The sequence below is a fragment of the Ovis aries genome, chromosome 3, assembly GCF_016772045.2.
Source record: "Ovis aries strain OAR_USU_Benz2616 breed Rambouillet chromosome 3, ARS-UI_Ramb_v3.0, whole genome shotgun sequence".
NCBI lineage: Eukaryota > Metazoa > Chordata > Mammalia > Artiodactyla > Bovidae > Ovis > Ovis aries.
The window spans coordinates 74,691,096-74,703,887 of NC_056056.1; the positions used below are offsets into that span (position 1 = coordinate 74,691,096).

General features: G+C 36.3%; 1 pseudogene; it reads right to left on the bottom strand.

Annotated features, from left to right (window-relative positions):
- Positions 1-534: 534 nt before the first annotated feature.
- LOC114113937 (uncharacterized) lies at positions 535-915 on the bottom strand (annotated as a pseudogene).
- Positions 916-12,792: the final 11,877 nt, after the last annotated feature.

Here is a 12,792-nt window from a genome sequence, read left to right on the forward strand (position 1 = left end):
AATTTAAAAGGTTTCCTGGCACACTGTAATTACATAATGGTTGTTGTTATTATTTCTATCAAGAAAAACTCCAAATTATTATAGTTAAAAAATTTGGAATTGCAATGTTTTCCCTATTGTCACTGAATAATTATTGTTGATAGTAAGGATATTAAAACTTTACAGTTGCAATTGTAACAAATATTTTCTATCATGTGGTGATTTGCTTTTAATTTAAAAATTTTATGTAGTCAAAATTATTGCTTTTCCCTAAAGGACTGTTTAAAGATGAAAAGAAAAAAAAACCATTCTAATCACATTAATAAAATTTCATCTTTATGTATTTTCTTTTCTCATATAAAATCTTCTATATTTAATTTTCACAAACATCACCTGCGATAGCATCAATATACTGGCTCATGTCAACATCAAATCTTGTAATTTATTTATTTATTTATTTATTTCAATGAAAGGGAAATTTTATTGAGGCTCCAGGGCCATGGAGCTTGGGCAGGTGGCCACCTTGAGAGCCAAGGAGAAGCAGAGGGAGGGGCCTTATTTGACCTTCTTCTTGGGGCACAGGTTGTTGATTTGGCTGCACTTGTAGCAGCTGACAGTGCAGGGGTCTAATTGAGTATAATGCCTGTGGCAGATCATCTTGTCCCAGTTGTATTTCTGAGCAAACTGGTGGAGAGAAGGCTGGATGATGTAATCTCACAGACAAAGCACCAAGTGTAGGGTGGACTTTTTCTGGATATAGTCTGACATATTACAGTCATTCTCTGGCTGTATGCCATGTAAAATCAGACTCTGCTGATTAGGTGGGAAGTCCTCCTTGTCTTGGATTTTGGCTTTGACATGATTCCCAGTAGTGTCACTGGTCTCAACCTCACGGGTGATGGTCTTGCCTGTTGGGGTTTTCACAAAGGTCTGCATCTGTTCGGCCACCTCATTGAAAAGAAAGAGGGCCTGGTTTCTTTCTTTGTTTTGATCTCTGTTAAAATCAGAGTTGCAATATGTGACCCAACATTAACACATGTGCACGATACTTCTTTTAGAACTAAATTTGTATTGCTCTTTAGTCATTAGCGTACTTTTGTGATTTTCAGTTCAGTTCAGTTGCTCAGTCATGTTGGAATCTTTCCAACCTCCATGGACTGCAGCATGCCAGGCTTCCCTGTCCATCAACAACTCAAACTCATACCCATTGATTCAATGATGCCATCCAATCATCTTATCCTCTATTGTCCCCTTCTCCTCCTGCCTTCAATCTTCCCCAGCATGAGGGTCTTTTCAAATGAATTGGTTCTTCACATCAGGTGGCCAAAGTATTGGAGTTTCAGCTTCAGCATCAGTCCTTCCAATGAATATTCAGGACTTGTTTCATTTAGGTGGATTGGTTGGATCTCCTTGCAGTTTAAGAGACTCTCAAGAGTCTTCTCCAACACCACAGATCAAAGGCATAAATTCTTTGGCACTCAGCTTTCTTTATAGTTCAACTCTTATATCCATATATGACTACTTGTAAAAGCATAGCTTTGACTAGATGGACCTTTGTTGGCAAAGTAATGTCTATTTTTTTTAATATGCTGTCTAGGTAGGTCATACCTTTATTGTCTTTTAATTTCATTGAAGTCACCATCTGCAGTGATTTTGGAGCCCCCCAAAATAGTCTGTCACTGTTTCCCCATCTATTTGCCTTGAAGTGATGGGACCGCATACCATGATCTTAGTTTTCTGAATGTTGAGTGTTAAGCCAAATTTTTTACTCTCCACTTTCATCCTCATCAAGAGGCTCTTTAGTTCTTCTTCACATTCTTCCATAAGGGTGCTGTCATCTGCATATCTGAGGTTATTGATATTTCTCCCGGTAACCTTGATTCCAGCTTGTGCTACCTCCAGTCCAGCGTTTCTCATGATGTACTCTGCATAGAAGTTAAATAAGCAGGGTGACAATATACAGCCTTGACGTACTCCTTTTCCTATTTGGAACCAGTCTGTTGTTCCATGTCCAGTTCTAACTGTTGCTTCCTGGCCTGCATACAGATTTCTCAAGAGGCAGGTCAGGTGGTCTGTATTCCCATCTCTTTCAGAATTTTCCACAGTTTATTGTGATCCATACAGTCAAAGGCTTTGGCATAGTCAATAAAGCAGAAATAGATGTTTTTCTGGTATTCTCTTGCTTTTTCGATGATCCAGTGGATGTTGCCAATTTGATCTCTGTTTTCTCTGGCTTTTCTAAATCCAGTCTGAACATCTGGAAGTTCACAATTCATGTACTGTTGAAGCCTATCTTGGAGAATTTTGAGCATTACTTTGCTAGTGTGTGAAATGAGTGCAATTGTGAGGTAGTTTGAGCATTCATTGGCATTGCCTTTCTTTGGGATTGGAATGAAAACTGACCTTTTCCAGTCCTGTGGCCACTGCTGAGTTTTCCAAATTTGCTGGCGTATTGAGTGCAGCACTTTCACAGCATCATCTTTCAGGATCTGAAATAGCTCAACTGGAATTCCATCACCTCCACTAACTTTGTTCGTGGTGATGCTTCCTAAGGCCCACTTGACTTCGCATTCCTGGATGTCTGGGTCACAATCACACTATTGTGGTTATCTTGGTCATGAAGATCTTTTTTGTATAGTTCTCTGTATTCTTGCCACGTCTTCTTAATATCTTCTGCTTCTGTTAGGTCCATATCTTTCTGTCCTTTATTGAGCCCATCTTTGCATGAAATGTTCCCTTGGTGTCTCTAATTTTCTTGAAGAGATCTCTAGTCTTTACCATTCTGTTGTTTTCCTCTATTTCTTTTCATTGGTCGCTGAGGAAGGCTTTATTATCTCTCATTGCTACTCTTTGGAACTCTGTATTCAAATGGGTATATCGTTCCTTTTCTCCTTTGCCTTTCACTTCTATTCTTTTCTCAGTTATTTCTAAGGCCTCCTCAGACAACCATTTTGGCTTTTTGTACTTATTTTTCTTGGGGATGGTCTGATCACTGCCTCCTGTACAATGTCGTGAACCTCTGTCCATAGTTCTTCAGGCACTCTGTCTATCAGATCTAATCCCTTGAATCTATTTGTCCCTTCCACTGTATAATCATAAGGGATTTGATTTAGGTCATAATTGGATGGTCTAGTGGTTTTCCTTACTTTGTTCAGTTTATGTCTGAATTTGGCAATAAAGAGTTCATGATCCAAGCCACAGTCAGCTTCCCCATCTTGTTTTTGCTAACTGTATCAAGCTTCTCCATCTTTGGCTGCAAAGAATATAATCAATCAGATTTCGGTATTGACCATCTAGATTTGTGGTTTTATGTTGTAATTATTTCTCTCCTTCAAATATTGCTGTAATAAACTCACTCCATAATTGTCTTCTCCAATGAATCCTCTCTTAAAATAATAATAAAGCCCCAAAATGAAACTGATAAGAAAGGAGCTGCTCTCTGTAAACAGGAAGACAGAAAGAGAATCACCCCTCGCCCAACAAATCCTCCCCTCTTTCATCCTCTCTCTGGCATCTTTGACAGAGGTAAATATACTGGGAACACAGTTTTTAAAACTATTAAACTTAAACCCTTTATAATTCACTCAGTCATCCACATGTTCTAAATTTGTTCCTGGTTCAAATAAGACCATCAGAGACTTCAGTATTCTTGTCACTGTTTGATCCCCTGGTGGAATCGTTTCTCTGAGCTACACTTTCGCATACTACTCAGGATTTGTGGTATTTGCTGTAAGCCTGCTGTTGAAGAACTTTTCAAGTTCATTAAGGAGAATCACTTTTATGAGGCTCCACGGGGGAAATGTTTATCAAACCTTAATACCAACACAGAAAAATGAACTTAATTCTATCTATTGATTTCATATTAAAGATACTGAAACTTGTAATTGATTTCTCTTTGTTTTGTTTTCCACTTAAAGTTGGAAAATGTAACTCATCTCTAACCATTATACACAACACTTCTTTGTTTAGTAGATTTACAGGAACTATCTTTTGTCTTGATTTCTTCATCTCTCTCACTTTTCTTGGCTTCTACAGGTTATACTGGAAATAGCATATATATATAATTACTTATTGGTTTAAGTTCCCAGTAGTGAAATTACTGTGTGTACATAAATAAATATTTTTGTTTATATCTGTAGCCTTTGATTTGATACAAGAGTTTCTGCCTTGTCTCAAAGCTAACTTTATCATCTTTTATCATTTTATGAAATTATTTCATTGTTTATGATCCTAACACACCCAAGATGAACAATGCACACCTTGTGACTGCTGCAAAAATTAAACAAGATGATTTATGTGCAGTATGTCTAATAGCTCTTGATAAATACTGCAGATGCATTAATAAATATTAGCCATGTAGAGTATTTTCTAGTCAGCCATATTACTTGTATCTTTAGTTTCCATTTAATAAAACAGAGTAAACATTATAGTTGCAGCAACTGCCTCAGCAATGGAAACTAAACATTTTTCTTTACTAATTTTGTCACCAATGTCCTAGAGTCCTTGGACAAGTAATGGTTTCCTTCGGTGCACACTTTAGACAACTGAATTTATTCACACAAATCTTCCTGTGCCAATGCTGTAATTGTCCTTGTAAAATGGTCAACAGCTATGGCTGAAAAAAATTAATGTCCATTAACCAAAAGACAATAAGTTCTAAAATACATAAGCTTGGTAGGGCTTTGCTGCAAGTAATGAATGACATTACCACACTTCATTTTCAAGGAATAATTAGTTTAATTGTAAGAGGTAGAAATTACTGCCGGGGCTTTCATTTATTGAGTTGACTTCACTCTGCTTGGGATAATGTAATGTTTACCATGGAGTATGTGTTGTTTACTTCGAGGATTATTTTCACAATCACATAGCTCTAAATGGTATATTAACGCAGGTAGAGGCTATTAACATGTGCAGCCAAACTAACTGTCCACACACTGCAAAAGCAGGTTTAATTTTTTTAGTAACAGATTGAGCAATAAAGATGTGTCAGCATTGTCTGAAAATATGTACTCCACCATAAGTAAAATAATTCTATTCTGGTTTTATTTGTAAGAAAGAGAAAAGAAGTGGAAAGAGTCCTCTTGTTAGTCATACCAGCTTTAGAAAATGAATGTGTCTTTGGCTTACTATACTTTAGATTTTAATTGCCTGTTTGACAGTAAACCTATTTCCATAATCTAGTGCCTATATTTCATGTTTTATTTGAAGCATGTGCTCCTTTTTCCAGATAGCAGCATTTAGATATTTTTGTTTATATAGCTTAGTGTCCTAGCATTGTTTATTTCAATAAAAATCACTGTTCAAAGAGAATTTTTAGGACCCTTCTATTCTTCTGAAATGTTCGCACCCTTTGCCCATTATTTTGGAAGAAATTCCAACTGAAAAGTAAGAGTACAGTCGATACACTTTTAGAAAATCTAGTTTACATGTGTGCTCTTCAGGCCATCCTCCAGAAAAACCCCAACTTATCTATAATGCTTTGGACCAAAGGTCACTCATTTTCTCTTTATGTCACTGAAAGTTTCAATTTGATCTCATGAAATCATAAAAATAAACCAAACATATTAATTGTAAGAATGCCAGTACATATCTGACAAAATAGGCTTTAAAACAAAGGTGGTAACAAGAGACAGAGAGAACATTATGATCAAAGCATCAGTCCAAGAAGAAGATTCAATTATAATTAAATATGCCAGAGAATTCCAGAAAAACATCTGCTTCTGCTTCACTGACTACACTAAAGCCTTTGACTGCATGGATCACAACAAACTGTGGAAAATACTTCAAGAGATGAGAGTACCAGACCACCTGAGCTGCCTCCTGAGAAACCTGTATGTATGTCAGGAAGCAAGAGTTAGAACTAGACAGGGAAAAACAGACTGGTTCCAAATAGGAAAAAGAGTACATCAAGGCTGTATATTGTCACCCTGCTCATTTAAATTATATGCAGAGTACATCATGTGAAATGCCAGGCTGGAAGAAGCAAAAGCTGGAATCAAGATTGCCGGGAGAAATATCAATAATCTCAGATATGCAGATAACACCACCCTTATGGCAGAAAGAGAAGAGGAACTGAAAAGCCTCTTGATGAAGGTAAAAGAGGAGAGTGAAAAAGCTGGCTTAAAACTCAATATTACAAAAACTAAGATCATGACATTCAGTCCTATCACTTCATGGCAAATAGATGGGGAAACAGTAGAAATAGTGTCAGACTTTATTTTCTTGGGCTCCAAAACCACTGCAGATGGTGACTGCAGCCATGAAATTAAAAGATGCTTTCTCCTTGGAAGAAAAGTTATGACAAATCTAGACAGCATATTAAAAAGCAGAGACATTACTTTTCCAACAAAGGTTTGTATAATCAAAGCTATGGTTTTTCCAGTAGTCTTTATGGATGTGAGAGTTGGACTATAAAGATGGCTGAATGCCAAAAAATTGATGCTTTTGAACTGTGATGTTGGAGAAGACTCTTGGGAGTCCCTTGGACTGCAAGGAGATCAAACTAGTCAATCCTAAAGGAAATCAACCCTTAATATTCACTGGAAGGATTAATGCTGAAGAGAAGCTCCGATACCTTGGCCACCTGATGCAAATAACTGATTCATTAGAAAAGACCCTGATGCTGGGAAAGATTGAAGTCAGGAGGAGAAGGGAAGACAGAGGACAAGATGGTTGGATGACATCATCAATTCAATGAACAGAAGTTTGAGCCAGCTCAGGGAGATGGTGAAGGTCATGGAAGCCTGGCATGCTGCAGTCCATGTGGCCAAAGGGTCAGACATGAATGAGCAACTAAACAACAGTGCATCCAACATTTGTTGTTGTTGTTTAGTTGTTAAGTGTTGTCCAATTCTTTTGTGACCCCATCGACTATAGACCTCCAGGCTCCTCTGTCCATGGGCTTTAACAAGCAAGAATACAGGAGTGGGTTTCCATTTCCTTTTTTAGGGGATCTTCCTGATCCAGGGATCAAACCTGCATCTCCTACACTGGCAGGTGGATTCTTTACCACTGTGCCACCTGGGAAGCCTGTGCACCCAACATAGGAACACTTAAATACGTAGAGCAAATATTAATGGACATAAAGGGAGAAATTATATTAAAAATAATAGTGAAGTGAGGTCACTCAGTCATGTCCGACTCTTTGTGACCCCATGGATTGTAGCCTACCAGGCTCCTCCATCCATGGGATTTTCCAGGCAAGAGTACTAGAGTGCATTGCCATTTCCTTCTCCAGGGGATATTCCCAACCCAGGGATCGAACCCAGGTCTTCTGCATTGTAGGCAGACACTTTACTGTCTGAGCCACCAGGGAAGTGGATAAAAATAGTAGGGAACATTAATATGTGTGTGTGTGGGTGTATGTGTGTATATATATATATATATATATATATATATATATGTATATGTATGTGTATATATATATGTATATGTATGTATATATAATATTCCAACCAAAAGCAACAGAATACACATTCACTTCAAGTGCACATGGGAAATTCTCCAGGATAAATCATATCCAGGGGATTTTCCTCACCCAGGGATTGAACCTGGATCTCCCACATTACAGGAAGACGCTTTACCCTCTGAGCCACCAGGGAAGCCCAACACATAAAAACATGGAGCTAAATAATATGCTACAAAATGACTAATGGATCATAGAAGAAATCAAATACCTGGAGACATATGAAAACAATAAACAGTAATCTAAAATCTATGGGATAAAGCAAAAGCAAGTCTAAGAGGGAAGTTTATAGCAATACAAGCCTATCTCAGGAAACAAAACAAACAAAAAACTCAAAGAACCTTACCTTGTATCTAAAAGAATTAGGAAAAGAATAAAGAATAAAACCAAACGTTAACAGAAGGAAAGAAATCAAAGATCAGAGCAAAAATAAATGAAATAAAGACTAAAGGAAAATATAAAAGATCCATGAAACTGACTCTTTGAAAACATAAACAAAATTGATAAAACTTAGCCAGACTTATTAAAATAAAAGAGGGTCCAAATCAATGAAAGGAAAAGTTACAACGAATACCAGAAAAATACAAAGGATCTCAATAGGTTACTACAAATGATTATATGCCAATAAAATGGATAACCTAGACTAGATTGACAAATTCCCAAAAATGTATAATATTGCAAGACTGAAACAAGGAGAAATAGAAAATATGAACAGACCAACTGCTAATTATGAGTTGAATCAGTAATTAAAATTCCAAACAAAAGTCCAGGATCAGATGCCTTTACAGGTGAAATCTATAAAATATTTACAGAAATGTTAACACCTATCCTTCTCAAATCATTCCAAAAAATTACAGAGGAAAGAAAACTTCTGAACTCATTCTATGAGGCCAGCATCATCCTGATACCAAAAGTAGAGGAAGTTATCACAGAAAACTCCAGAGCAATGTCATTGATTAATATAGATGCAAAAATCCTCAAAAATATATGCAATCCAAATCCAGCAATACGTTAAAGGGATCATATACTATGATCAAGCGGGATCATATTCTATGATCACATTGGTGTATTGGAAGAATTAGTGTTTTTGAAATGACCACAATATCTAAGACAATCTACAGATTCAATGCAATCCCTATCAAAATACCAATGGCATTTTCCACAAAACAACAACAAATAATTTTAAAATTTGTATGGAAACAAAAAAGACCCCAAATAGACAAAACATTTTTAGGATAGAAGACCAAAGCTAGTGGTATCATGTTCCAGCTTCAAGTTGTACTATAAAACTACATTAATCAAAACAGTATGGCACTGGCCCATAAACAATTACATAGATCAGTGGAACAAAATGGAGAGCCTAGAAATGAATCCACACTTTTATGAACAATCAATCTATGACAAAGGAGGCAAGATGTACAAAGGGGAAAAGATTGATTGGAAGGAGATATTTGCAAATGATATATCTAATATGAACTTAATTGCAAAATATACAAATAACTTACTTGAGTTGACTTCAAAAACAAAACAAAAAAACTTGATTTAAAAATGGGCAGGGAATCTTAACATTTTTTTCCAAGGAAGACATACAAATGATCAACAGGTATATGAAAAGATGGTCAACATCTTTAATCATCAGGGAAATGCAAATCAAAACTGCAATGAGATATCATCCCATACCTGTCAGAATGGCTATTGTCAAAAAGGCAATAAATCTGTGTTGGTAAAGATGTAGAGAAAAGTGAACACTTGAACACAGTTGGTGGGAATGTAAATTGATGCAACCACTACAGAAAACAGTATGCAGATTCCCCCAAAAATTAAAAATAGAACTACCAAATAGTTCTAGCAAACTAATAGATCTAGCAAAACTTCCACTTCTTGGTATTTATCTGAAGAAAACAAAAATTCAAAAAAATATGTGTATCCCCATGTTCAATGAAGAATTATTTACAATAGCCAGGATATGGAATAAACCTAACTGCCTATCAATAGATGAATGCAACAAATGTGATGTGTATCTCTCTCTTTCCGTGGGGCTTCCCAGGTGGCTAAATTGAAAGAATCCACTTGCCAGTGCAGGAGACATAGGAGACACGGGTTTGATCACTGGGTTGGAAAGATCCCCTGGAGTAGGAAATAGCAACCTGCTCCAGTATTCTTGCCTGGAGAATTCCATCGATAGAGGAGCTGGTGGGCTGTATACACCAGGGGGTCACAAAGAGTCAGACATGACTGAGTGACTGGGCACATAGATTGATAAATATATACATACAGTGGACTATTACTCATAAAAGAATGAAATCTTGCCTTTTGTAGCAGCATGGATGGAACTAGAGGGTATTATGCTAAGTAAAATAAGTCAGACAGACAAAGACGAATCCTGTATGGTTTCACTTACACATAGACTCTAAAATTAAACAAATAAAGAGTATTATAGATACAGAAAAAATATAAGTGGTTGTTAGAGGGAAGGAGAGTCAGGGGAGGAAAGAAATAGGTAACAGAGATCATGAAGTACAAACTTCCAGCTGCAAAATAAATGTCACAGGTATGAAAAAAAACATTATGGGGAATATAGTCAATAACTGTGTAATATTTTTGTATAGTGACAGATGGTAACTGGATTTAATATGGTGATCAGTTTGAAATGTATCAGAATATTGAGTCACTGTGTCATGTAACAGGAACTAACATCGTATTGTAGGTCCATCATACTTCAAAACAAGCTCATAGAAAAAGAGGTCAGATCTGTGGTTACCAGAGGTAAGAAGAGGTCGGAGGAGGGGCAATTGGCTGAAAGTAGTCAAAAAGTACAAACTTCCAATTGTAAGTAAGTACCAGTACTTTGGCCACCTCATGCGAAGAGTTGACTCATTGGAAAACACTCTGATTCTGGGAGGGATTGGGGGCAGGAGGAGAAGGGGATGACGGAGGATGAGATGGCTGGATGGCATCACTGACTCAATGGACATGAGTCTGAGTGAACTCCGGGAGTTGGTGATGGACAGGGAGGCCTGGTGTGCTGCGATTCATAGGGTCGCAAAGAGTTGGACACGACTGAGCAACTGAACTGACTAAGGATGTAATGTACAACATGATGAACATAATTAACACTGCCATTTGTTGTTTATGATAGTCAAGAGTATAAATCTAAGCATTCTTATCAGAAGGAAGTTTTTTTCCATTTAGTTTGTATCTGTATGGGATGATGTTCATCCATGTATTGTGATAATCACTCCATGGTATATGTAAATCAGATCACTATGTGGTACACATTAGACTTATACAGTGCTTTGTATCTACATAAATAAATAATATACCATTAAAATGAGCATTGAAATATAATTGCATTAAAAATAAATTGCAGAGTAATTACTTTAAGGATAAAGCTTTCAAAGACAGAGCTTTGAAAAAGCTCTGTTCAAAAACAGAGCTTTGAAGTATCTTTGTCAGAATCATAGGGTTCCCCAGAGATGCCCTGGGACCCGCTGCAGTGGAAACAGCAGGCCTATCTGGATGTGTACTGAAGCCCCACTCCACTCCAGCTAGGGAAGTTCTGCCTTTATTTCTGTATGTTGTGTTTATAGATAAAATCTTTCAGGAAAAAAATGATGACAAAATCCCCTGACACCTAATCATGTTGATTCTACAGATGAGAAGTAGAGTCAGCGAAGACAAAGGACTTGCCTAGGTAATAATCACCTAGTATTACCTATATTTGTATTCATAATATATTTACTCCCACTGGTTTTTGTTGTTGTTGTTGTTGTTGTTGTTACCTAGCCTGGCTCAATTAGATTCACATTTGCCTATTAACAAAGGGTCATGTTCTGTAGGAGATGGTGATAGTTGCTCGCTATGACTATCCCTTGAAATAGATGGATTTTTCCATCAAGAGGTATATAAGTTCTACTTGAGGTAAAACTTATATATCTGCCTCAAGTGTGTGTATATATATGCATACACACACACACACACACATGCACGCATACTTGAGGCAGGTTCATATATATTAAACTGTACATAACTTAAGTGTATAGTTGGTGTTTTGACAGGTGTATTCAGCCAGATAACCTATAGCCACATTATAATTCAGAATATGTCTATTACATTTTCCTGTTCCTCACCACCCAGGCCGCCAAATCTGCTGGAAGCAACAATTTCCTGTTCCACCACCGTGGATAAGTTTTGCCTAGTTTTTAACTTCATACACATGCAATATATATGTTACCTACTCTTTGTGTCTGGATTCGTTTGTTCATCACAATGTTTTGGAGATTCATCCCTATCATTGACTATATCAGTAACTGTATTTTAACTGCAGAGTAGTTTACCATTACTTGAATGGTAGACAAATCATTTGTTTATCCATTCTTCTACTGATGGACATTGAGGGGTTTTTGAGGTTTTTTTCACCAGTTATTTAATTTTATGAATAGAGCTACTAAAAACATGTTTGTGCAGTTCTTTTTATGGACTTGTATCTATTTATCTTGGGAAAATAGAAATGAAATTGCTAGGTTGTAATCAAAAGATACATATTTACCTTTTTAAGAAATTATCAAATATGTCTCTAAACTGGGCATTTCATTGTATACTCCCATCAGCAACGTATGAGAGTACCACCAGTTTTCCATCTCCCAATATTATCATCAGTCTTTTACTTTGAGCCATTTTGATGGCTTTGAAATGGTATCTTATTAAAGTTTCAATTTGTATTTTCCTTCTTACAGATGACAGTTTTCATTTACTTACTGGTCAATTTTATATATTCTTTTTTGAAAAATTTATTCAAGTTTCATGGCCATTTTAAAATACATTTGTTTTCCTTATGGATTCATAGAATTCATTGTACATTCTAAATACACTCCAAGTCTATTGTAAAATATACATTTTGAAACTATTTTCTCTAAATTTTTGATCCAACTGTCTTAACACCAGTTCTTGATGAATAGAAGTTCTTAACTTTGATAAAATTCAGTCTTTCCCATATTATTATTTTTGATTAGTGCATTTTGTGCCCAGGACATTTTTTTGCATACTGTAGCATATGAAGTTAATCTTTCATGATTCACTTTGGAAGCTTTATATTTTTAGCTTTTCTGTGTAGAACTTTGAACCATTTCAAAGTATTGTGGATAATATTAGTTTCGGGTTAAGACTCATTTTCATCCTCTAGATTCTTACCCTGCACTGTATTGTGGTTCAGTTGCTAAGTCATGTCCTACTCTTTTCATTTTCACATATATTTTAGATTTGGCTTGCCAATTTCTATAAAAAGATAACTGGACTTTTACTGTATTGCATTCAATCTGCAAGTAAAATAGGGGAGAATTGAAAATAAT